Source organism: Anser anser (assembly GCF_964211835.1).
Source record: "Anser anser genome assembly, chromosome: 3".
In the NCBI taxonomy this organism is placed as follows: Eukaryota; Metazoa; Chordata; class Aves; order Anseriformes; family Anatidae; genus Anser; species Anser anser.
Window position 1 is genome coordinate 26,953,862 of NC_139722.1, and position 26,614 is coordinate 26,980,475.

The 26,614-nt window shown below is 39.2% G+C and overlaps 1 long non-coding RNA gene across 5 annotated transcripts; it reads left to right on the top strand.

Moving 5' to 3' along the window:
• The first annotated feature begins 149 nt into the window (after positions 1-149).
• Positions 150-25,227, top strand: LOC310897576. 5 transcript variants are annotated; one of them, XR_014582387.1, is made up of 9 exons: positions 150-2,813; positions 3,751-3,834; positions 4,674-4,719; positions 8,433-8,524; positions 9,268-9,360; positions 9,954-9,977; positions 10,872-11,230; positions 20,105-20,436; positions 24,260-25,227. It is a non-coding gene; the product is annotated as an uncharacterized lncRNA (long non-coding RNA). The 5 variants fall into 5 exon arrangements; XR_014582388.1 differs by lacking the exon at positions 24,260-25,227 and having other exon boundaries at positions 8,433-8,639; positions 20,105-22,006; XR_014582389.1 differs by lacking the exon at positions 24,260-25,227 and having other exon boundaries at positions 20,105-22,006.
• The last annotated feature ends 1,387 nt before the right edge of the window (positions 25,228-26,614 follow it).

The following is a 26,614-nucleotide window of genomic DNA, read 5'->3' on the forward strand; positions in this document are numbered from 1 at the left end:
TCAGGGCCGCGGGGGCCGCTCAGGGAGGTGCCCGCCCGCTGCTGCCGCCTCCTCCGCTCCCCCGGCGCCCGGCAGGGGCTGGAGACCCTTCGCCGGGGTGTGGGGTCGGGGCTGGAGGTCCTTCACCCGGCTTTGGGGTCGGGGCTGCAGCCCCCTCGCTGGGGTTTGGGGTCGGGGCACGGCCCCGCTGGCCGCCCGCCGCCGAGGCTGGGGCGCGACCGGCAGGGTGGGGAGCCAGGGGGGCCCTGAGGAGAAGGCTGAGGGGGACCCGCGGGGCTCCCCAGTTTCCGTCCCCTCTCTGCTTCGCCTCTGTGCATAAGATGTCCTTGGACATCACCGGCCTCCCTCAGGCTTTCAGAGTTTTGGGTAGTCCTCATGGGAGGCAGCTGGTGCTTCTGTGAGTGGTGCGCTGGGTATCACCCAGAATTTTGGCCAAATGTGTGAGACCTGGGGACTGGGGAATGGCTTGGGTTGGAGGGGACCTTAAAGACCACCTAATTCCACCTCGCTGCCATGGGCAGGGACACCTCCCACCAGACCAGGTTGCTCAAAGGCCCATCCAGCCTGGCCTTGAGCACTTCCAGGGATGGGGCATCCACAGCTTCTCTGGGTAACCTGTGCCAGTGCCTCACAACCCTCTGAGGGAAGAATTTATGCCTAACACCTTGTTTATATTTTGGTAGTGGCCGTTTCTTTAATATTTGGTATATTCACCAAGCCCAGTGCCTGTAATTCAGACATGAATTGAGCTTAGTTGGAAATAAAGTGGGGAAACGTGCTAGTAAGCATAAGATAAACTCATTTTGTAACTGACTGTATGTTGAATTCTTGTTTTCAAAACATTATATAAATAAATACAGTATGCTTTAGCAGAATTATTTACCTGATAGTCTTAAGATCTGAAAATGTTCCATTGTTTCAGCTAGACTACTGAAGTTCCCTGACCTAAAATCCTTTTTTTTTGTACTGCAAAGCCCATCGTGTTGACTGCAGAGGCCGCTCTCAATGCCCAGTCAGCACCTCCACTTTTCAAGTATTTCCAAATAACACTCAGGTATTACCAGTTTAAAAGCTCCTTGCACAGCTGAGGTCTCTTTATCCCTTCCCGAGGCTACATCTTCGTTCTAGTGAGCTGATGTTGTGTATGCTTGAGTACATACCTTTTGGGTTAGCAAATTTTGCAGCTGCACTTCAGAACAGCTAAGTTGTATGCCTTGTACTTTTTTGTGAAATTTATGCTTTTGTTTTGTTCATGCGGGTCCAGGCTGCTAGTCTCAGAGTCTTGTCTGATGCCAGAGCTTTTGTGTGCCAAAAGGCCTTGAATCAGAGAACCCTCCCGTTAAGTCTTAGAGAAATCTGTTGCATGCCTAATACTAAAGTAATATGTGGTACACAGCTATGCCACATTAGGTTAAGACAGCTTCCCACCTTCTACCTTGTATTCCCCTTTACAGACCTCTGAAAGGTCATGTTGCCATACCATTTCACCAAGGTCACCTCTTCAGACAGTTTTCTCCATGTCCTCCTGTGATTACTGCTTTCCAAGGCAGTTTTTACATGAGCATATAACCCATAAACATTTTTTCCAGATGTATTATGTTGTACTTAGCTACAATGAAATTATTTTGTTTGCAAGGCACATCAGATCAATCTATAACAGAAAAATAATGCCATCCGTTAATAAAGTCATCTGTTTGTTAATAGCAAGGTTTACATGACTGTCACTGCCTGGATTCACAATAAAAATGTTAAATAATCTTTCACTAAGAATCCTTGGGAGTCCCATGAGGGTCTTTAGTTGCTTATATCTCTGTCATTACAACTATGTTTTGAAATCTCTTAGTGAGCCAGTTCAATGCATCTGCTGTGTGCTGTTTTTCCAACAGAATGTATGCATTCCAGCCAATGCAATCCTGAAAAAACAACAGACAGCAACTTGATATAACTTGTTTTCTGTGAAAATGTAACGCAAGCTGTACTTTAAGCATTATATTTTTGTTAATGTGATGAGTATATTTCCACTAATCAACAAGATCAGATCAATTTAGATGTGTTTCATCATTTTTTATGGCATTTTTTGTAATTCTAAACATCGTTTTTTAAAAACTGCAGGTATTAACGCATTGTTATGTAAATATTAAATATGCCCATCAAAACCAAACATGATATATGAGTGGAAGTTAATGAGTGTTGAGATGTCCACAGTGCTGAAAACATTTTTCATGCTAAAGGCAATCGTTTCTATGCTTAGTTACTGGGCTGTAAATAGGTTAAATAAAACAAGTTGCTGAAGGCAGTACAATCAGATGTGCAGCTGAATTATCGGCTGCAGGCAGTGTGTCATATGATGAGAAGGCAAAATTTATAAATACATTGTCTATTTCTATTTCTATTTCTATTTTCTACGTCTATCTCTAATTTCTGTTAACATCAAAGCCTGATAAAAATAAAAATACTTGATCTGTGTGCTGTATGTGAAGAAAAGTGGAAATAAATGGGGACAACATCAGGATCGAAACACTAAATGTTAGTTAATTCAGTTGTTTGCATTGAACAGTCGTGTAGTTTGAATATTTTCTCTAGCTTACTTCATCTGGAAGTTAATTTGCCTGAAGAAAATGCTGGAAGTGTTTAAAGCTGCGTATATCCAGAGTTTCTGATAGATCACTATTAGCAGTTTGCGCTAATGGACTTGCTTCTCTTTTCAGCTCTTGTTCCTGTAAGCATGTATTCAGCGAATAAAATGTAATGGCTGTCTGAGGAAGAAGGATTTGCCACTAAACAAGAAGGAAATTAAGACATTCCTTAATAGGGTAATAATTTGAAAATATTTCCCAGTAGCATGGAAAATGTTTACTAAACAGTTGACAAACAACAGAGATATGAAGGCATAGGTAGCAAAGGAGGAAGAGGCTGAGTCAGAATTAGCAATAAAGAGCTTGAAATTAAATATTTGTTATGGCATTAACCATATTCCCATGGAAAAGCAGGCTCTGAATACTGCTATCAATCTTTCATAAATGATGGATCTCCAACTAAAAAATTCAATGTCCAGGTAGCAAAAGGAGGAGCACTAGAGGTAGAAATCGTATGGGAATAAAAAAACAAACTAAACATCTTTCTGATTTGTATTTACTGCTGAGATATACTGAAGACTCACAGCTGGCCTGGAAATCAGTGGAGCTGGATTCCAAGTAACCTGGAAAACTGCTGTCTGTGTACATCCATACATAGACAATAATAATTCCATACATAGACAATACCTTACAGCACGTATGCAAATGTTGACTGAAATATCTTGTGAAAATGCATTTTTTAGCTTTTGTGTATTTTGTGAAGAAACATTTTGACAGCATTTCTGGGGAGAATTAAGCAAGTAGAACAAAAATGAGAGGAAGGTGATAATGATCCTGGGAAACTAAAAATAAAATCCAATTAACTAGTCTTTTAACTCTGTGAAATGTCTAATAGAAGTCATTTGAAATATTGGCAGCAATCATTTCTGTGGGGAAATTAGCTTGCTATTCAACAGGATAAAGTCAGAGGGCTAAGAAGGTCAGGGGAAAGCAGACACTTCCATTGCTCTAGTCCTGAGAGCTTGTTATGAAAATAAGTACAGTTAATTAAGAGAAACCTACCCAGAGTCCTGAGCTGTAAAGATTTTTTCTTGTTAGTCACTGTCATTTGTCAGTTCACTTGTGTTATTCAGACTTTCTGTAGTGCTGTATTTTAATCCTCCTGAATTTATAGGAAAATGTTCCTGTGAAGTGTGAGACCTTCCTAGCGACAGACCAACACCAAGGGCTGCAGTCACCGGAACGTAGCAACGTGCGGGTAGGTGAGGCAGTTCTCACAGGTAATTAAGGGTTTTACAGAGGTGGTAGGATGCTTTTCTTCGTAGAAACTTTGTCATTTGTCAACATTTAGTTGCTTCCAATTTTTTTTTTTCTGAGTTCTCCTTTGAGTCCCTGAAGGCTCCGTAAAAAATCCTGGATTTGAGAAATGGCTTGTGTGACCTTTTGTCTCTTTTATGGCCTGATCTTGGCAGTCAGGAAGATGTACTTACCAGTGCAATAGCATTTGAAACTTGCATGGAGAAGGTTAGAAAAAAAAAATTACACATGCAGATCCCTGTAGCTAGGCTTGTAATGCTCTTGCCAGGTTGCCAGAGTTTTATTACATGAGAAAATTTTCAAGGACTGGAGTAATTCACAGTTGTCACATTAGCACAAGCAGAAAAATTCAGCTTTGTCTACGAGTCATATGTATGCAAACTTTTTTGAAATCAACATGCAGATAATCACCATCTGAATAAACCTTTGAAATATTTCACTACTGCTATCCAACACAACCAAGTATTTGGGGAAAAAGTTGCTATGATCTACCACAGTCAGGAGGAGTGTATATATTTACCATATGTTACAAATTTGGCGACATGATATCTCATCTTGTTTCTACTGTGAAATGCCATCTGTTTTGTACTCAAGTCCTATGGAAGAGTGACTGCTGAACTCTGTAACTATGAGATTATGGATGTATATTTTTTGAGATTAGTGCAGATCTGAAGGTATTTTATATTATTAGCTTTATTTAGTTGTATAGACGTACAGTTCTTTTAGCAGAACAAAATGGAAGTAAAAATTATTAATATGTTACCCTTCTAATATTTACAGTTAAAGGAGACCTGTGAGATACTCCTGATGCTGTGACCAGCTACGGGTAGGTTTGTGGGCGGCTGGTATCTAATCAGGTATTCCATCTGTAGTTATGAATTAAACTTCATAATGTTTTGAGATAAAGGTGTCCTATCATCCAGTTTTATAGACGGGAATGTTTTCCAATAGGACACTTTCGGCAGAGACAAAAATACTCTATTTACAATCTTACAGAAACGTGGATTTACTTTTTCCCATGGCTAAGCCAAAGGAATTGCAGTTGTGTAACGGTTTTAGTAATGGGAACTCCAGGAAGTTGTTTGCTGAAGTCTTTCAGGACTGAGTTTAGATTGTTTTTTAGATACTTTTGTATGTATATTTACAAAAATTTAAAAAATATGTTTAAAAATACTGAATTCCACTTAGAGCCCTTTTCTTTTCATAAACACAAAGGAGACTGTTAAATAAAAATGAAGATGCTAAAAAGGACACTCTACAGAGTGAAATGGGATATTTTCCATTAGAGCACTCAGAAAACTCTCAGGCAGAATTTCTGGGACAACTGGTGCAAGGATTATAGGCCAACTTGATATGAAATTTATATAATTTTACTTTAATTCATATTTACTGGCCTAAACTGAATATGTCTGCTGCAAATGAAATGAAACCTTGTATTTGATTAAGTGTACATACAAATGAGTGCCAAGTGTTTTTACTTGAGACCTCCTTGCATCTTTTCAATACCTCAAGGGGGCTCAGAAGAAAGAAAGAGAAATACTTTTTGGCAGAGCCTGTAGTGACAAGACAGGGGTTAGGGCTTTGAGTTGAAGGAGGATAGATTTAGACTGGAGATAAGGAAGATTTTTTTTATGATAAATGTGGTGAGAAACTGGAACGGGTTGCCCGAAGAAGCTGTAGATGCTCCATCACTGGAAGTATTTAGAAGTCGGGTTGGAAGAGGCTTTGAGCAACCTAATCTAGTAAAATATGTCCCCACTTATGGTGGGGGTGTTGGGCTAGGTGATCTTTAAAGGTCCCTTCCAGCCCAAACCATCCTGTGAGTCTGTGATTCTGCTGCAGACTGGATCTATCCACTACTGAAATAGCCACCAATGGAATCGCAGCATAATGTAGTCCTTGTTTTTTCTGTGGATCCATACAAAAAAAGTCAGATTTTTTTTTCAGACTCACACAGCCAAACAATTTGTGTTTACCAGCAATAGAAATAATATGTTTTTCATCAATGACATGTTAGAAGAAAATATATGAATAGAACAAGTGTTATCTTAGTAGGTCCTTTGAACCTCTTTAATTCTACACATTTCTTGAGACATTGACTATCAGGTGAATCTTTTTTTCTCATCTCAACCAAAATTTGTTGTGAATACCTAATTAAGTTCAAATGAAATAAAGGCGAGTGATGACAGCATTTCAAATTAAATAGAAAATTCCATATTAATCTAAACTTTGTTTTTTGAATAATATTACAATTATATTAGAAAGCATGTCTGAAAAATGCAAACGTTAATTTCATCAGAATTATTACCCATGTGCTCCAAGTTTAGGATTTTTATATATATGTATTTTTATTAAACTAAATTGTTTGGGACTAGAACTACAAATTATAAGAACTGAAAAATACAAAAATGTTTAAAGTCATTAATTGTACTATAAAAATAACATAGCATAACAACTTGTTTTCTGAGATTTTATTTAGTATTTTAACCAAGAATGGCTAAGATTTGCCTATTCTCTGGGCAGGAGTGAGATATTAAAACAAAATTATGTTCAAATATATTATAATAGAAATGGCATGAAATATAAATATACAGTCTTGAGAGTAGTTACGATTCTTTCTATGCCTACATAGTTATTTCAATTGTTTTCAACATACTGTATCTGAAACCTTAAAATGCTATAGGCTTGTTTCAAAGAACTGCTGAAAAGAGCAACAAATATTTTACTTGGTGAAAAAGTTGATTACTACATCCTGGATCCCAGCTGACCTCTCTTTTGTGCCCTTTACGTAACGTGTTTTTTTTTTTCTTGTACATTTGCCATCAAGTAACTGTAGATTTCCGAGGATTTTTTGTGTTTAGGTGGAACTGACTGTTCTTGGGCAACCTTTGTGATTACACAACATGTTGAGTTTGGAGGGAAATTTATGCATGTTAAAGTTGGTGTATGTGTTTCATCAAAAATGAATTTTCATAAATGAATAATTTGTGTGGGAATGTATTAACTGAGAAAAAAATGTCATTCGGTCAAACCTTCCCTCTCTGACCAAGTAACTTAACGATGCGTGCTGGAGGGGCATGCTGTAGGCATAAAAGATTTGAGTTCAACCAAGCAGAAGAGGAATGTGAACTAGATTTCAGTTTTCCAAATTATAACACTTAGCACCAGGCGAGGAAGTGTAAAGAACTGCCAGAATGCTGCCTCATGCTTTTTGTGAGGTTGGAAGCTCACCAGATGATGACTCCTAGGGCAAATGGTGCATACTGTTCTTGTTTCGCTGACCTTGGACGCAGGCTTTTTTGTCTGCTCCTTTCCCAGCCCATTCTTGGTCGTGGATATTCAAAAGGGGATATTAAGAACTCATGCGGATGTAGTTATGAGATTTAGGTGCAGTTGCAATATGGCCCAGGGATTCCCAGGGCCTGGGCGAGTGCTCAAAAATTAAACCTTTATGTGGAAGACCATCTTCCAAAGAAAGCTGTTTTTTTGAAGCCCGAATAAAAGAAGACACTTTGAAATGGCAATTAGTTTAGGTGTCTGAAACCACCAAAATAGGACCACAGAGGAGAAAATGTTTAGGCACACTTCTTGGACGTCTGTTATTACCTGGGTCGGTCATCTCACTGTGCTGGTTGCTGTAAATCCTGACCTGGAAGGGTTACTTTCTGTCTAACTCTCAACCATTTCGTATGTAAGATTAGGCAGATACTGAAGTCAGTTTTGTGGTAAGTCTGGTTTCAGGAAAATAATCACAGTAATTCATAAAGTAGAATGATGAAGAAAGTTTGTGGTCTGTAAGCAGATTTTAGTGCTTTTGGAAATATCTGTGCAATAAATCACAGTGGAGGAAAAAACAGCCTGAAACCCATGACACCGTAAGTTACTCCTGAGTATCAGATTGAGGACTGACTTCTCCTGTGTTCTCTTTCACATTCATGCATTGATTATTTATACGGTGTGGCTGGTTACAGCTAAGACTGGGTGAGAGGTCTTACCTCGGTGTTCGTTTCAGATGTTCATGTGCATTGCCAGTTTACTACAAATTTCAGGAAAACTCGCAAGTATTTTCACCAAATGCTTGTGGGAGTCAGTTTTATAACTTACATTTCAATGCAAAATATACATTGATAAAATTTATGTCAACTAAAATGTCACTGAAAATGGAAGAAAATTACTGCCTGGCTTTTTACTGAGAGATGCGGTAACCTGGTACAGTGCTGCGGGTTGTCTTACAGGAGTAGGGTTTCTGTGGCACCTGTCAACAAAGGGGTTGACTTTCTTTGCAGCTGGCTTTGTGGAAATGAATACTGCTCACGCTTAACTTCCTAGAGACACAATGAGCCTCTGAACTTTTGTTAAATGAATAGACCGTACCCTCAGTGGGAGCTGTAAGGAACAAATGTGTGAAAATCCACCACTGGCTGACATGTCGAAATAATTCCGGCTGATAAAACTATCCCTCCTCTGATACCAGTTGGGTTAGAAAAATATTGTATTTAGCCAGGCATAACTACGTGGTTATTTTTTTTTTTTTTACAGAATCACAGAACTGTAGGGGTTGGAAGGGACCTCAAGAGATCATCGGGTCCAACCCCCCTGCCAAAGCAGGTTCCCTAGGGCAGGCTCCTCAGGTAGGCGTCCAGATGGGCCTTGAATATCTCCATGGAAGGAGACTCCACAACCTCCCTGAGCAGCCTGTTCCAGCGCTCCGTCACCCTCACTGTGAAGAAGTTCTTTTGCATGTTGGTGCGGAAATTTCTGTGCTCCATTTTGTGGCCATTACCCCTTGTCCCGTCCCCACAAACCACTGAAAAGAGGTTGGCCAAATCCCTCTGTGTCCCCACACTTCAGGTGTTTGTAAACATTAATAAGATCCCCTCTCAGTCTCTTCTTCTCAAGGCTGAACAGACCCAGGTCTTATTAGACTAATCTTTGTTAGTCTATAGATGAAATTTCTTTGTCTTGGAAGTGTGAAGTTTTGTACGCTAGGGTACCACCAGATTCAAATTCCAAACATACCTCTTAGCACTACGTTGCACTTCTTATCTTGGGGACACATTGCACTTCTTAACTCTTCATATGAGCACAGGAACAGAGCACCCAGATCATATTGTGCACTACTGAGAAATTCACCTTGAAAAATAAATTCTTAGAAAATTGCAAGAACCTGTTCTTGGAGCCCCAGTTGTATTTTTGAGGCCTCAGCACTATACTAACCACCTTCCTTCTGACATGGCATCCATTACATGAGGTGTCTGTCCCATGTGGGTCCAGCGATAAAATAAGGGTTTTGTATTTTTTTCCGTCTCTGTTCCACACCCAGATGCTCCTGGAGTGTACTGAAGTTTTGTTTTCATTACTGACTTATTTTTAGGCTGCCCTCCCCCTCGAAAGGCTGATGAAGCTCAGTAAGTGCCAGTATGGGTCTGGCTAGACTGAACAGTTGGGACAACTAATTTACTTACAGGTTTGTCTTTTATAAATTTACTGCAGTACATTTCAGTAATAAAAGGAAAGATATATTAGACTCCTTAAACAAAATATTTTTAAAATCAGTAAAATGTTCTTGAGGAAAAGACTTAAATAGACAACCCTAACAATGTTATACTGAATATCTCTGCCCCCCTGAAAGAAGAATAAAAGCAGAATGTACTAGCCAAATGGCAATGACAAAGAGCCCAATATATCTCATTATATGATTTTTTAAAAGGTGACTGGGAGAGTAGGGAGTGCATTTTTATGGTAGAGTGGCAGCAGAAAATGAAAAAATGGCTCTATTCAATGTTCTCACTAGCTTAATTAAGAGAGGTATGACGGAGCATTTCATCTGTCTGGCTTTTACAGCCAATGGCAATAGTAAGTCTTTTAAAAAGAGAATAAAGGAAATACTGCACCTCTATGTTCTGTGGGGAGAGGCTGTGGCATAAAGAGGATTGATAATACTGGAATTTCAGGTGCAGAAAACTGAAAAGATTATTTTTGCTGGCTAATTTAGACTTAGAACTTTGTTATTTTATCCTGCAATCACACTAATTTTGTGCTGCTTGTTTTCATTCCTAGGTTACTGATACTTGACAACTTCAGGTAAACATCAAACCTCCTTGGTAGCTTTCTTGTGTTTGCAGAGTGCCAGCCACAATGGGGCTGTATTTTTGCTCATCATTTGGACACTACCCACTAAACACAATCAGTAACAGTACACTAGAAATAGTTTAAAGAAGTTAGGGTAGGTTGTGGCATGTCTGTAAAGAAATAAATCAATAAGTTGCTTTTATATGATAGATTAAAATGAAGGTGTTATTCTGCAAGAAGTAGGATTAGGAAGACAGTGTCAGTAAGCTTAATTTGGATGGAAAGGTTCAAGTCAACTGGGAAAGTTTGTTTTCAGTGTCAAAAGACAGAAGGAAAATATGGAATGTTAAAATAATAATAATAATAATAATAATAATAATAATAATATATTTTACATTGACTCTTGCTTCTGGCAATAAAATCCCAATTTCAACAAACTTACCAATTTGATTAAGTTATTCTTAAACTGGTTTTGATTACTTATGATGCAGGAAGTATATTATGAAAAACTTATAAATTGCTGAAAAGTATTAAGAGCTGAAAAGTAGCAAAGAGCGTTTTAAACTACCAGTTTGATGCAATAACAATTTATTGAAATGGTTCATTCCTTAAAATGGCTTGTAATGGTTCTCATTTGATGTTAAATCACTGGAATTTCTGGGTTGAGATAATCTGATCTGCCTTTTGCAAAGAGTAAGCACTCATATGGCCAGTTTTCAAATGGGAAAGTGAACAGAGGGAAGTCATATATATTGCTTATCATGATTATCTTGTTCTTCCTTCTGTGTGGAGATAACAGTCTGATCCAGCCAGCCACACTGTGTGATCTTGCCTTTAAAATATTTAATACTGTCATTTATGTGGACATTCTTGCTTTGTGGACTGGTCCTTTCCTTTTTTCTTTAGATATTAGAAGTCTTGGATCACTTCAAACACTGCGATCATATATCAATCTGTCAAGATTTTGATTTTTAACTTTTTTTTTCCATTCCATCTGTTATTTTCACTTTGAATTTGAGTAATTGTGTTCATATGTGAAAAAAATGATAGCACAGATACTTGTGTAAAAGAAGTTTTGACAACACTGAGTACTACACATCAGAAAGGACTGATACTGGGCACAGCCTTCATTAGTGCTAAACTGCAGCAGGGCTAAAAGATGGCTAAAGGAATCTGTTCAGGAAGCTCCACCAACGCCACAAGCCAGAAATCTGGGAGCTGAAAGCACTCATTACACACAGTAAATAAAGGAGGCACAAATACAGGTATCGTATGTCTGTGGGAGTGATTTTGGGCTTCCTATGTGAGAGGCTGGAGCAAATCCCCTTGACTGTTACTACAAAACCTCCATTCCTTGAGGGGATTGCGTAAAATGGAAGACGTGCACAAAATGCAGTCTGGTTTCTTTGCAGCTGATCGACTTGACTGCTTCCCATGTAGGGGACAGAAGATCTGCAAAGGAGTTTTCTGGCCTTGGCAGCATCTGCTAACCGAAGATTTAGAAAAAAAGGTGGCAAAAGGAGAACAGCTTCTCTTCTGTGGTTTCACTGTAATTGGTTGTGAAAAGGAGACAAAGCAGAGCTAGCGAAGTTGTGCTGGAGCATCCGGAAGGGCTGAAGGAGTTTTTCAGTTATGCTCACTTTGTTAAAGAAAGGGAGCAGGGAACATGCATGTTTAAAGGAAATGGGAGAATGGTAAATTAAGAGTTAATAGAGGGTGCTGTGGGACTGGAAGAAAACAATAACAGCTCCCTGTGAGGACATGTGTTATATTTTGTTGTGATTTATGGCTAAGTGATGCATTTATTTAGTCTGGATAAATAAGGAAGAGATAAAGGATGCACTTCACATTTTTTCACCAACTTTCTTTATATCTTAATAAAATCATTCCCCAAGACAGCCCTCTCCTGACCAGTCTTCTGGTCAAAAAAAAAAAAAAAGTATTATTTTATGCAGGTTGTCTTGCAAATTCTTTAGTTCAGAGGGGAACTGATGGGGCAGTTAAGTTAAATCCTGATAATTTACAAAGACCACATCCCATTTTAAAGACAGTCAGAATAAGCCAGCATGAAACAGCTTGTTTTCTTGAAGTCCCAGCACTCATCGTGACAACTCCCAGGTCTCATCCTTTTTCCTTTTTTCGGCTTGACTTTCGTTGTCTTCATGGTATGTGACTTCTCTGTACATAGGCACCTTAAATGTTTAGATATGATGATACATATGATCATCTCCCAGTGATATCTCCCCCCCTGTAAAGTTCAGCATTTGACTGCCCTCACCTGTGGACTTGTGCTCTGGGTTTTTGGTGATGTTGCCTACTGAAATTCAGCTCCCTGTCCACCTCCAGAAAAGAGACTGAACTATGTTGAGCTGAGCAGTCACACAAAAGACACATTCACCCAATTCAGTGAAACTTCATCCAATTTTAATCGTAACACTGCAAAAGACAAACACCTGTTCTTTTTATTTGGTTTTGAGTAGAAATATTAAGCTCGAGTCCTGCATCTCTAAAATACTATGTGATTCATCTCGTGATAATGTAAGTATGAAAAATACATTGGAGATCTTTGGGTCTCTGAGATCTCTCTCTGCAGTAACCACTGAGGCAGCCAAATCAAATAGCTTAAATTAGACACAACCTTTAGATAGCTAAATTAGGTGAGTGAAAGTAGTTAACAACAGTATTATGTTTCAGAAATCTTCATTTTTATTACTGCAAAATATGATCTCATGAAATATTATCCATCTGACTGCTTTGTCCAGTGTAACTGAACAAAAATGCTTGTAAAAACAACCTAGACAAAGTTGTGGGCTATCTGCTCAATAAACTGCACATACATGGTGCAGCTAATGACCTGTGGTGAATCTGCTAAAAATGCCAAGGGTTGAATCACTGCAGTATGAGTACATCTGGTGGTAGGAATTGGCTGATTTTGCAGAGGTTGAAAAATAGTATTATAAAAACAACATGTTGAAAAAGATTTGCTTCAAAGTGGAATCTGCAGCACAGACTCAGAAATGTGCAGTCAGTCTCAATTTATACAACGTCCAATGTTTTATGCAACACGTAATCCATGGATTGGATTGTTCAAAGAATTATTGAGATTAAGAGTCCATTAGATTTCAGGAACAAGTGTACATTAATTCTTCAATTCTTAAGGTCCTTAATTTGATTTTTTGTTTTGTTTTGTTTTGTTTTGTTTTGGGGGGGTGGGGCATAGGTAGCCATGCCTGATGATATTCTACAAGCAGGATATGCACAACTTACAAGTACCAAGCAAGTGCCTATTGACTCACACAAAAAATAGCTTGTATTTAATGGCCTCTTTGGTTAAGGATTAATAAACTCACTGCTCCAGATACGGCACTGAGTGTCTTTGCTCCCCAGCCAGGCAATGGTCACGAGGGGAAGGGCAGGCTGCCACCAGCCTGCCACCAGCCCCAACACTCACAACTGGTCACTTGACTCTGTAATTTCTGACTGGGCTGATGAGCCTCCTTCTCTTTTATTAACTAAGGATTTTACAGCTTTCCATGCTGGTGTTTTTGCTCTTGAGCTACTTACGGCCCTGTCTCAACAGTTCTAGCTCTGCCTGGAATTTTTATTCTTCTTGCCTCTGTACAGACTCATAGCTGTTTTTTCAGCAGCCTGAGCAAAGGTTGTTACGTGGTGTCTGAGCTGGCCCCTGACCCCTTGGCACACAGAATGCTAAAACCCTGCTAGTGGGGGAAGCTTGCAGAAGGGCTACAGAAAGAAAAAGAGGGGGTTCGCTAAACAGAATGCATATTATTAAGGGCAGAGTGAATTTGGAAAGGCTGTGAGATGCCAACTTTCAGGGCGTATGCCAGCTAAATGGCAAAGTTAGGAAGAAACTGTTGTTATAGGTCAGGTCGTCCATGGCTGCTTACCTTGTGGATTCTGTGGAAATTTCCTCTGCAGCATCTGGTACTGATCACCGTCAGAAACGCTGTTGTAAATAGATGCTTGGGCTGCTCCTGTATTTGCAGCTCCTGCATTTTCTATGGATGTATTACGTACACATGCAAAACATACTATCTTCCATATTGTCCTGATGTTAGTGAGTAGAAAGAAAAATCAGTTGATTGCTTTTGCTTACTGATAATTCATCAGGCAAAGCATCAGTGCTAGCGTATAGCATGGTAAGTTTGGTGCAGAATATTCCTGAGAGTTGTAGAAAGTGACTGGAAATGAGACATCGGTTGTTACTGATCTTTTTCACCAAATAGTTCAACGTTTCATTTGTCAACGTTACAGATGGAAAACAAGCCAGTTCTGCTTCATTTTTAGCAGTGTATCTGTCTGTTCACATTTTCACATCACGTTTTTTATAACCTATGTCCTTGGTGATGGTTGCTATGAAAGGATATTGTCACTTTAATCCAGTGTCCCTCTTACAGGGCTAGCGCACAGCGGCCCTCTTGCTTTAGATTTAGATTTTCTGCTTTGAAAGCTTTAGATGTCCTTAAGTACCAAGCCTCTTTCCCTAGGTTATTAGTCACCTTGACATTGGTAGCAGTTAATTGTTATCTTTCCCATTTCTTATGTTGGCTTCCCCTTTAGAGCTTGTCTCTCGCATTTGAAAAGTAGACGTAAATGATTTTTCTCCTAAGTCATCATGTAGCTCAAACTTTTTTTTTTGAAAGACATGTCAAGAGGACACGTATTTGTCACTCAGAAAAAGAGTTCAATCACTAAGTGTTTCCCTTTATGTGCGAATTTGTGGTAACTCAAGCTAATGCTACCTTCAAGGTAGAGTAATTACGGTGATGCAGAAATTATGCCCACGAGAAGACTGCTCAGGGTCACCCTGCATGAGAGTGATCATCTGATGATCTTCTGTTAACTGAGAACTGCCCTGTAAGTCTAGCCTGATCCCCTTGAAATTTATAAAGGGACTCTCATGAGAGTTGCATTGTGCTGCTCTTATTAATTCTTTACTGTGCTTAAGGGCTCTGGATAGTAAAGACTCTCGATTCTGGATTTTTGTGGATGTGAACTGATGATCTCTTTTTTCCATCACTTTTGTGGCTATGTTGGTTTGGTATCTATGCATCTTTAAACCACTTAGCCCTTCTCTTTCCCGATGTCCTTTCCCCAGTAACTTTGGAAACCACTGGCCAAATTAAACCAAATAATATGGATGGATAAACTTCTCAAAGGCGGCAACATTCAACATGTTGTCTGAAAATTGGCAACTCAGTAGAAGTAAGACAGTAGAAGACAGTAGAAGAAAGATAATGATTAGATATTAAGAACAGTCAGATAATTAGATAATAACACTTAGATAATAACACTTAGATCATTAAGAACACTTAGATAATGATCTCACCAGGGGCGAGACAGCAGAAAGCTCTGTCACATTTGATCACCACTGCACAGCTGATCAGCCTTCAGGTGATGCTCAGCACGTGTACTACTTTTTTTTTTTTTTCTGGAAGGAAGAAAAGAAAGACCTGGGAAAAAAAGAATGGGGAAAGTGTGAGGTTATTGTGTGTGAAATGGAGCCCTGGGCAGAGGGTTGTAGGCACATTGGGGACAAAAAAGACAATGACCCATATGAAGCCAAGTTGTGAGTCCTTCTTATCACAGACTAAGTGATTTATTTCTGATGCCATACAGAGCTCAGGAATTACTCCAGGTCCTAGATGCTTTAAGGAGGAAGGGAAGGGAAGGGAAGGGAAGGGAAGGGAAGGGAAGGGAAGGGAAGGGAAGGGAAGGGAAGGGAAGGGAAGGGAAGGGAAGGGAAGGGAAGGGAAGGGAAGGGAAGGGAAGGGAAGGGAAGGGAAGGGAAGGGAAGGGAAGGGAAGGGAAGGGAAGGGAAGGGAAGGGAAGGGAAGGGAAGGGAAGGGAAGGATCCTTAACCATGTTTTTAAAACTTTCACGGATTATTAAAAAGAAATGGAAAGATGTAAATGATTCACAATTAATATTTTTTTTTCTTTCAGTCTTGACGATAAAATCAGGTACAATATATCCACTGTATCACTCTAAGGTTCTTGCTGTGATCTGTGAGAAATGTTTCCTTTAGAAACAACTGTTTCTATCTGTATGGTGAAAGAGATTAAAAGATTTGTAAGAACTTAGTTTTATAAAATTTGGTTCAAATTCAATATTTAATTTGACAACATTCTCTAAAGACATTTAAATGATTTCTTTCCTTAACATACTGTGTCGTTCAAAGGTTAGAACTTCAGTTGTTGGCATGCCGATGCAGCAAGCCTCATAATTCAACCTGCTAGTTAAAATAATGCCAGCTGGGAACTGATGCTGTGCTTCTTAAGCTCCTACCACTGTAAACGAGCGCGGTAAGAAGTAACACTACTTTCCCTCCCAGGGTCAGGATGTAGGTGTTTCTATACTATTAGTCACAGAACTTAGTACATATCCAACTACCATTGCTGCATTTTAAGATGTTGATGCCATGGCATCCTTCAGACGTGCTGGTGTGTAGAATGATTTGCTTCTCCGAGAGCATGGCTCCTGCAATCCACTGCAGTATCAATAACAGTGAGAAGGAAGAAAGACAATTTGCTGCCTTTGTACCAGTGTTCTTAGCCAAAAATGTAGCCAGCATACATAAAGCCTATCCTTTTTTTTAAAAAGCCAGTTTCAGATAGTTGAACAGATCTGAGTAACAGCTCCAGTCAGGCTTGTGCAGCAAGCACAGCTGGACTCCAGACACTGACTCATTCTCCAATTACCACTACCCAGCTTTTTTTTCCAACAGGCTCTATTCTGCCAATAAATCTTCCAGCTTCCCATAACGTACTGTCAGGCTGAGGTCATGTCAATGTAGACATAAAAACTAAATATATGTCCACACCCGTAAAGAGGAAAACAAGGCAAGAAACTTGGAACTAACTAGCACTAATAAAAGAAAAAGAAAACCAACAAAAACAACTGGAAAGCATACAGACAATTTTAGAACTTCTTTGTACAGACCACAGTGAAATATTCTGCAACTTTCTTTAGCAGGCCACCCTCTGCAACTCTTTTGTATTTCTGTTGCATTTAGCTAAGATACTCTTAGTTAAAAGCAAAAAGACAACAAAATTGGACTTTGTAAGTTGTTACACCCAAACTATAAGGGAAAAGGACTAAATTTTGCTGTGTGGTAAATCTAACAGAGTAAACAGTGGTCTTTGCCAGCCCCAGTTTCACTGTAATATGTGAATAAATAAACATTGACCTGAAGGACTGTTTGCAAAGTCTTGCTGCAAATTTCAGGTAGGTAACATGTTCCATGTTCTTGTGGCCACGGTGTGTGGGCTTTACTAAGTTTTAGCACAACCAGATCTCTCTTTTAGTTCCAGTATACTCCAGAAAACTTGAATTTGAGTTTAACTGAAACATCGTAAGATCAACTTTTTTCTAAAACAGATATCTTATCCCAACTTTAGCTTAGTTTCATCCATACAGTGGATGAAATTCTGTGGCCTCTCTTACGCAGGCAGTTTAAATCAGGTTCCTTTTGGCTCTAAAACCTGGTAAAATAAAAGAAAAACAATGCAGAAAAAGTATATCGTAGAGCATATTTTATTTTTTTGTAATTGTGGGACCAGTCTATTTTGTAGGCTACCAGTAAGCTTCTTACAGTCAACCCATTATCGATTGGTAGACCACAATTAAAAATAGCAAATTGCCACTGATGAAAAATGATTTCCAGTCATAGAAGCAGTACAGAAATTGCGCTGTTGAATTTCCAGAGCTATCTCATTTGCTGAGGAGTTTTCATACAGGTATCCAGAGATTCTAGCTAACTGACTTGTTAGTCCTATGCAGCATGGGAAAGATAAGATCCTGAAGTAAATGTGGTTGCAAAATGGCTAGTAGAGTCCTAACAGCAAAACCAAATTGATATTAAAATTTGGTTGGTTTTGCAGAATCTCTGCCAGGCAGTTTTTCGGTCTTTTTTGAAGTTCAAAAATGTCTCATGGAATGAGTTTCTGACATTTGCTTTGGCTGCTAACGAAAACTCATGTATATTCAGGCTATTACACTTGAACTTTGAAGAGTCTGTCATAGCAACCTTAAAAAAAAAGGTGAATGAGTCCGACTTTATCTTATTGTGGGTGACAGAAACCTTATAACTGAAAGCAGGTATTTTTCTAGCTGACCAGGAGGAAAATGCTCAATAAAAATCACAGAAGGAAAACACTGTGAAGACTGGTAAATGAAATGGGAAGTCATGGTAAGGGTAAATTAAGGGTTTTAGGGGTAAATTTCATTAAGGGTAAATGAAAGGGCAAGTCTTTTCCCTCTGAAGCCAATAATCTGTAGGAACAGATGTATTTGTAATCATCTAAAATGTCAGAGATGCAGAATAAGCAGGTCAGTAAATATGACATGGGTGAAAAGTAGTGTGGAAAGTAATGGGGCTAGCTGTGTAGGATACAAGAGAGGGGAAGAAGTGAACTGTGGTGGCATTAGCAGGACATTAGCTGTCTGTAGCCCCGGGTTACTGCTCTTACTCTTATGATTGAATTACTGCTACCTACAAGTGAGGGATGCCCACATATCTGGAGCTGGGGAATCTCTGCAGGTGGTAACGCAATCAATGCCTATGGAGGAGACAGAACAGGGGGAGGATATAGTAGTGGGAAAGGGAAAATGAGCATCAGTAAGTGGTTCCTTGGACCCAGAAACTGTCCAAGTGGACTAGAAATGTCGTAGGTGAACTGGGAAAGCAGACGAGGAGACTGAGGAGGTGGGGATGGCAGCCTACGCAGCGTATTTCTGAGGACTGCTGGGGCTTTTTCAGACTACCTGCTGTGTACTGCTCTGCTACAGCTTCTGCTTTCTCAGCTCCCCGTGTACAATTTGCAGGCTGTTGTAGACATACAAAGCAGAAATGAGAAGTTCCCAGACGTGTAAATAAATTCATGCTCTTGGCTCTGTTCCCTGAGAGCATCACCTGCTCCCTCCTGCAGGGGAGTGAGTTGGGTTCAGCCGAGCTGGATGAGGAGGCGTACCACAGAGGGTGCTGCCTGCTCACTGCTTGCCACCAAAGGGCTGCTGGAGGCTCTGCCACTACCATGAAACTGTATTTTCTTGCAGAAAATACTCTGTTCACCTCTCTGCAAGAGGTCCTTGAGTGATGATACTGTGAAATTTTAAACCCTAAGCATGATTTACTGTCACGGAAAAGCACATTTAAAATTGCTTGATTTTTTCCATTGTCTTTCTAATCACATCAACCAACTAGACATTTTAATCAACAACAAATGTATTTTTTCATTTATTACTCTTCTGGTGTATTTACTTTGTTCTACTATCACTGCCACTCTATATAGTTTTGTTCTATGTAGTTTCTTGTACTAGCCTCACTTCTCTAATGTGTAAACAACTTCAAGTGATTCATCCAATATTATGAATTTGTTCCACGTGCTTGGTTCTTTCTCTCCTACTCTTACCAGAGAGAGAACTGTATGTGAAGTTGTAGCTTTGTTGCTACATGCTATTGTTTTATTTTTAAAAAAGTATTTCTATTTATTTAAAAAATATATATATTTAAAATACAGGAAGGCAAAGAAATTTTGTGCATGACGGAATGTATGGAAAACAGCCTCCCCAAACTCCTATCTTCCTCTACCTTTTTAGAAAGATGCTTTAATCCTGAGGAACAGAAATATCAACCTTAAACTTGGAATTTAAGTGATCCTTTGAGCATAGAAGTTTGTTTGTCCTCAAGAGTAAGGGAAAGACTTTGCATTCAAATAGAGACCTTGCACAGGGAACAGAGAAAAGACAGATTTTCTTTAAAAAAATAATAAAATATCAAATAAATCTGTTGGAATATAATAAGCACTTCAAACTAGGCACACAAACTAATTCACTTTGAGAGTTCTTTGTATGATGTGACCCCTCAGCTGTGGAATTTGTAGAAAAAAAGTCCTCTGTTGCTTTGAGACTTCCACTCTTTAGGATTGTTGAAAAAGATCTTTGAAATGGTAGGTGATTGTAGGCTGCGACAGCTGTAACACATGGGATTTTTCTGCTATTCTAAAATAGGACTTGGCTGGCTCTCTGAAATGGAAAATTCAGTATTTTTGTTGTGCAACTGACCAATTTTCTGCAGTTAAACTATGCTAATTTTGTTTTATTTCCCTGTCCTCTAGAATCTGCCTATAGATGCCTGTTGCTTGGTAGCTTTCCTTGCAAGGTGAAGGCTGCAGTGTGTGCACCCTGTGCTATGCAGTTGAGGGAGGAAGGAAACAAGAATATTCAGGCTGCCAGAGAACAAACGGCAAGGACAAAGAGCAAAGAGAAATACTAGCAGTGATTTTACCCATGATGACTGTCATTACAACCATTGTACCTGCCTGCCGGAGCTTTGCTTTGTGCTGCTTTCAAAGTCTACTTTTGCCTAAGTTTGGACTAGAAGACCTTGGAAGAACACTGGCATGGAGTGTCAGGTTATCATGGAGATCATCGTATTCATCATAAATTGGTGAGGTGCTCAATGCCTGCACAGGTACTCAACACTCGATATGTAATTACGTATCTGCCATCATTTGTGCCCATGTTTAACAGTATACATTTATTTTATTGAAAAGGCAAAACTACATGCACCAAAGCATGTGATACTATTCAGATATCCATGTAAGCAGCGGGCTCATAAAAAATAAGTATAATAAATATATATAAAAAGAACACATTTACTTTTGAAAGTATTTGGGACACTGTGTTCTATTTTTTTTTTTTGGTGAATGCATTAATACCACCTAAAATATAAGAGTAAGGTATACCAAGTGGATCCATTTAGATTCACTATGGTGTTACTGCATTTGTTATAAAAATCTTAGGTCTGCAACCTCGTCTAATAACTTTGCTGTTGTGAAAGTTCTGTGTAGTCAGTTGTGTAACTAATATACTTGGTTTCTTACTTCCAAGTGCAAACGTAGTAATCTCCTCTACCCCATATGTCTATATTGCAGGCAGTTTTACTGGTTATTTAAAAGCTGCTTATTATTATTTTTTCTGCAAAAGTACCACGTAGTTTTCCAAACAATAATGGGTGTATAAGATCTCTACATATTCATGTAGGTGGTCTGAAGAAAGATTACCAAGATGCTGGTGGCAATAGTTATTCTAGTTCTGCAGTCTGAAACTAAATCAACAGCTTTATCAGCAAGGCTGAATTTTAAGGAGAGCTACACTAGGAACTGATGTCAACAGCGGGAGGATGGGCTTTGAGGCTTAAGTTCTGAGGCTATATTTTCCTTCCAGTGAAACCAACGCAGTTTTAGAGAAGACTTAATGGGAAGAGGGGTCTTTATTTGAACTTTTCACTGTTGCTTTTTAATAAACTAGTTCGTGTGGCCTCTTTAACACAGTTTCTGCTTCTACCCTCAGTCAAAGGCGATGCTATAACAAAATGAAAGTAATAGAAAGACAAAATACTAAGGAATAAGACAAAGTAATCCAAGTATTTAGTTTCCAGTAGGAAGGCGGCTAAAGAATTAGATAGTATGTTAATAGTCTTGATTTTGTATGTCTTACTTAAGCAGCTTCCAATTAATTTGGAGTTTTGCTTGCATAAGGAATGTGGGATTTACCTCTAACTCCTTATGTTGGTGTTAATTCATAACAGGGAACAGGACCTGGTATTACATACAAGGGACACTCTTTTCCCCTGACTTGCAAAGATGTTTAAGTTTTCACTTCCATGCACCATCTGCATTTGAAAACAAAACAAAACAGAAAAACAAACAAACAATCTTGAGGTAAACAAATGGAAAATAAATCAGCTCTGCAGGCACCTAAATTTACACAAACTGGATGTCCTTTTGGAGGCCAGCAGGATACCTGCCTCTTTCCAATAATCCCATAGGAAACTATTCCTTTTGAAAGAAGAGCTTAAAAGATAGGTGCAGGTTTAGTGGCTAGATTGGGCACACTGGATAATCCCAAGCACTTGTTTTTGGGGTTTCCACTTGTAACAGTGGAAGTGCTCTGGGTAACCCTAACACAGCTGCCAATTACTTTTAGGTTGGAATCTTACAGACTGTTTTACACAACGGCTGGGTATTTGAAACCTCAGTGTGTGTCAGTACTGAATAGGACATTTTTTCATCATCAAGTCATAGGCTAAACATGGGAAATCTGCCTGGCCAAGTCTGTATTATTCAGTATCCCTAAATAAACACTGAAAAGGCTGAAGAAAATCCTCATGCTGTGGTGGGTTTCCTTTAATGCAGACAGAATCATATTTTTAAACTTTCTGATAATAAGAGATACTCCTTATAAAAAATATTTTAAACCTTCTTTGCATTACTCTGAATCTGATAATTAATTCTTTATGTGGTTCAAAAATAGATAAAAATCCTAGATACATAGATTTGATGAGGTTTTATGCAGTTTCATTTTACTTTGCATAGCAATATTTTGGGGGTTAATGAAGATTTTCAGTTACCTACAGATCACTTGATAAGAAAGGATGCTATTCTTTACCGCTATGCAGGTACGAAATGGATTAATCTCAAAAGAGTATAAGAAATGCAGCAAATATGTAACAAATTTTCTTCTTGTAAATTAATTTAGTGGTAATAATTTCCAAGAAAAGAGAACATCAGTATCTATACATGTAGACAGACTGATAAACTGGTTTAGGTGTTTCAGAAGCTCACAATTTAAATATGGTAAAGATAGACATTACAATAGGAAAACAAAAGAAGGGTTCCTTGTGCAGCAGAATATACTCAGTCTACAGATTGATTCTACTTTTTAAGCCCTGATGCTCAATTTTTCAAATCTTTCTGTCTGTTTGTTTAGAAACAATCATTCAGTGGCTGAGCTGAAGCTATGTTTATGCTGATCAGCCAGGATGTTTGTGTTAACTGCTTGGTTGCTGCTGCTCTGCACACAAAACTGGCTGAGTTCTGCTTTTCTTTCCCATGGTAGAAATTCCAGTCTCTCCTTTTTTTTTCCAGGCTCTAATTTCTCAAATCTATGAGAACTTGTTAATATAGACTCACAGACTCACAGAATGGTTTGAGTTGGAAAGGACCTTAAAGACCATCTTGTTCCACCCCTCTGCCACGGGCAGGGACACCTCCCTCCAGACCAGGTTGCTCAAAGCCCCATCCAGCGTGGCCTTGAACACCTCCAGGGATGGGGCATCCACGGCTCCTCTGTCTAACACTGGTCAAATACTCAAAAATTATTAGTGCAAAAAAAAAAAAAAAAGGTCAGAAAACTCCAGAGCCTCAGAATGTCAGGCAAAAATTTTTAGAGCACCTGGAACATCTTCTAACAGAGTATTAAGTGTGGCATCCTTTCAGAGAAGTCTAGCACAGGGACAGAGCAGATCCTTCCTTGATATGTAGCCTGAGAAATGATGGATGCTCAGGGACTGAAAATAAGATATAAAATGGAAAAAGGAAGTAGTGAGCATGTTCATTATGGCATCCTAAACGTACTGAAGAAGATGCATGCAGTGAGAGGCAGACCTGTCGAGATAAATTAAAGATGACTGTGAAGTTGTATCTCTTGTGTACTAGAGATTTGTGCAGGGAGGTTGAGAACTAAATCCAGTATCCAAAAGCACAAGTGGAGCCAGAGTGACTTAGGACATCACAAGGGATGTAACCTCGCTATTTAAATAAATTAACATCGAGAGACAGAGAATGTATTCCAAAATAGCCCCCTGAACCTCTCTTCAGTGCATGAGTCATGCTTTACTCACTGTGGAGCCTGAAGGAATTTAAAGGCTAGCACAGAACATTTACCTTGCTATTTATAGTAAATACAGAGGTATCCGTGCATCACAGTCAGAAAAAAGTATAACCTGGCTGGAAAATATTTAATGAGCTAATATAAAGCATGGAGCAGAGAAAGCTACTGCAAAACAGTCATCCAAAGAGAAGGTGGATGCAATGACACAAATACACTACAACAGAAGTGTAAACCAGTCAAGACTTCTGGGAAAGCCAGGTCAGTAAAGGAACTGAGTTAAGCGATGGAGAAATCTAAAAACTGTGTAAAGTTTTAAAAAATATTCAAGTAGGTTTTTTTAAGAAATTGAAACATCAAGAAAACAAGCTATGAATATATATAAAGACTACGTTATATGAGGATTCAATCAGACTGGTGATGCAAGCAGTAAATAAGATTATGGATAAATTAACAGTAAGAGCTGGGAGCAGAGAAGGGACATTTTGTGCTGATCCCTGCTATCTGCCGAGGTCCAAGCACCCTAGACTTGAAGGATGAATGGGGCAGTTTGAAGGAGAGACAAGATGCTGGCATCACCCTGTTTACTTTCTTTTTAGGAGCTGTAGGTATGCAAGTAGAAAAGAACTGGGCTCCAAAAGATTTGCACTGGACACTGCTGGTTAGCATAACAACAGTGGGAGTAGAAAATGCGCAATCATACATATCTAATGCAAAATAAGGTATTTTTTTTATTTTTTTATTTTTTAATTAGGTAGCACAACAGTAGGAGTTTGGGGTATGTAGATGGGACTGTGGATGGGGTGATGGGGACAGTTTGACAGCTGGCCATATGGATATTGTTGCAAAACATTTGTGAGGTGGGTTGTTGGGAACATCAATGATTCTGTAATAAAATATCTTCTAAACCAGACCCTACTGGTCATGTTGCTGTGGAAATGATGAAAATATAAATGAAAAAAAGTAAGCAAAACACTATCGTGAGAACTATCACCATCTACAGATTTTGATAAATAGGTCAGTAAGAAAGTTTGGGTTATGACATTGAATTGTGGTTTGGGAACTTTGCTCCAAGATGATCTCTTTTCACTTCGTCTGTTTTCTTTTCCCAATAATAGTATTTTTGTTTGAAAGGGCTGGCAACGCCCTCATAAGGTTTTTATACTGTAAGATTTGAGTCTAGTAACATAGTTGTTAATTTTGCTTCTAAATCATATGAATTTTTTTGCAGTTATGTCTGTGTAAACAGTTAATTTAATTTTTTAAAAAGAAACAGATTAGGTCTTCACCTAATTGCAGACAATTTGAGTATCAGTACTCAGCATTAGATGGAAAAAAACAAGCAGAGCAACAAAGAAAGATAGAAAATGGCAGGCACTGACATAGCTGCTGACTCGTGAAAAATCAGCAGGATGCGGTTCAACAGAAGAAATGGTGATAGCCAACAAACTGCATGGCATGGGTTCTAAATGTGTGGTACCACTGCTTACGTGCCAAACCCTAAAACATTACTTCAAATAAAAATTAAAAACATTGCTGGTTTCTGCAGAGGGCCCCTCGGCATTGTCAAACTTCTCCCCCTCCTGTCCAGGTCATGTACAGCACTCAAACCAAATGTGCAGGCTCTTACCTTTGTCCTTTACCTGCCCTGGACCATGCGCTGCCGGTCTGAATAAGATCTCTTGGGTATTAAATGACTCTTGGGAATCAAACATCACACTGCCAAAAGCAAAACTTCTGCCCCCGTGCAACGAAGATGGATTTTGGCAGGTTCACTCCTACTCCAGAGAAACTTTTGTAGCACCCACCTGGAAAAGCGAAAGAAATCATGCAGTTATGAGCACTGGCTATTTGAGGAAAGATAAGAAAGATGCTTTGGGTTACGTATATATATAATATTGTTAGTATTTTTATTTATTTATTTATTTGTTTGTTTGTTTATTCATTTTTCCCCTGGAAAACTACAGAGCAGACCTAAAGAGCGAAGGTTATTTTATCTGTTCAAACTATTCAAATGGTCCCTGGCAGAGGTTTGGCCTGGACCGAACGGCACACTTCACAGTTTGAGAAGTAGCATGGGCACAGGACTATTCTCAGTAGGCAATTTGGATGGCGCTGCCTTGTTTCAAAGATTAACTGGAGCGGGTTATCCCATATCGGGTGAACTCAACACCATCTTTAATTGGCTAATATAGAGACAGTCTACATTTTCAGGCTTGCTTCTAGGGGGCCCGCTTGTTAAAGTTGCTATCCAGTTACTCTGCAATATCTTAGGTGTTGCCCATGAACATGAGAACAGTACGTGTCCTGGTCCATGGTAGGCAGCTTCACTGTTCTTAAAAACAAGTTGCCAGCCTAAGCTACTGATTTTATTTATTTATTTATTTATTCACTTTGTCGGTATAAGCCGCACAGTAGTTCTGATTTTCCATCCCTTTATACTCACTTTGTTGCAAGATGATCAACCAACATCTCTTGTTTGGAACTGTCTGGATGGTGGCATTCAAACAGTTGTGATCAATGGCTCAGCGTGCAGGTGGAGATCAGTGATGAGTGGCATCCCTCAGGGGTCACTACTGGAACCAGAGCTATTTAACATCTTTGTTGGTGGCATGGAGAGTGGGATCGAGTGCACCCTCAGCAAGTTTGATGATGACACCAAGCTGTGTGGTGTGGTTGACACGCTGGAGGGAAGAGATGCCATCCAGAGGGACCTAGATGGGCTTGAGAGGTGGGGCTGTGTGAACCTCATGAGGTTCAACAAGGCCAAGTGCAAGGTCCTGCATCTGGGCCGGGGCAATCCTGGCAATAAAACAAAGAGGTTGGGAATCATGCTCACTTTCTACTATGAAGAGCATTGACCATTTTAAGTGCACCAGAGGACCCTTCGGGTGGATGCTTTAACTTTCAGAGATAACATCTCAGATACCTGAGAGATGATGAATTTATGCACC